General features: G+C 33.3%; 1 protein-coding gene across 1 annotated transcript in view; it reads right to left on the bottom strand.

Moving 5' to 3' along the window:
• Positions 1–279, bottom strand: part of LOC119586843 — a gene marked incomplete at its 3' end in the record, with an annotated part of 157,934 nt that overhangs the window by 15,377 nt on the left and 142,278 nt on the right.

Genomic DNA, 279 nt, shown 5'->3' with positions numbered 1-279 from the left:
TTTGATGATAAAAAAAATTGGTAAATCAATAAATAAATTAAGACCATACTCTTCGTCCCCCATACATTCTCAGTTATAATAAAAAGAAGATAAAAAAATATAGATATGTAAATCAGCACAAAGATGTGATGCTGTAAACCGGGAGGGAAAGAAATATGTACAAGATAAACAATACAGTGGATTTGATCAGTACCTTCTGTAGCGTCCGGGAATATGTGTGAGGGAGAATAATACGGGTTTCAGACACAGCCGCCTAGATTGATATTTCTCAATATAATC

This window comes from Penaeus monodon, chromosome 22 (genome assembly GCF_015228065.2).
Source record: "Penaeus monodon isolate SGIC_2016 chromosome 22, NSTDA_Pmon_1, whole genome shotgun sequence".
In the NCBI taxonomy this organism is placed as follows: Eukaryota; Metazoa; Arthropoda; class Malacostraca; order Decapoda; family Penaeidae; genus Penaeus; species Penaeus monodon.
Note: the sequence above shows the minus strand (reverse complement) of the source record. Positions and strands in the feature narration are given on the sequence as shown.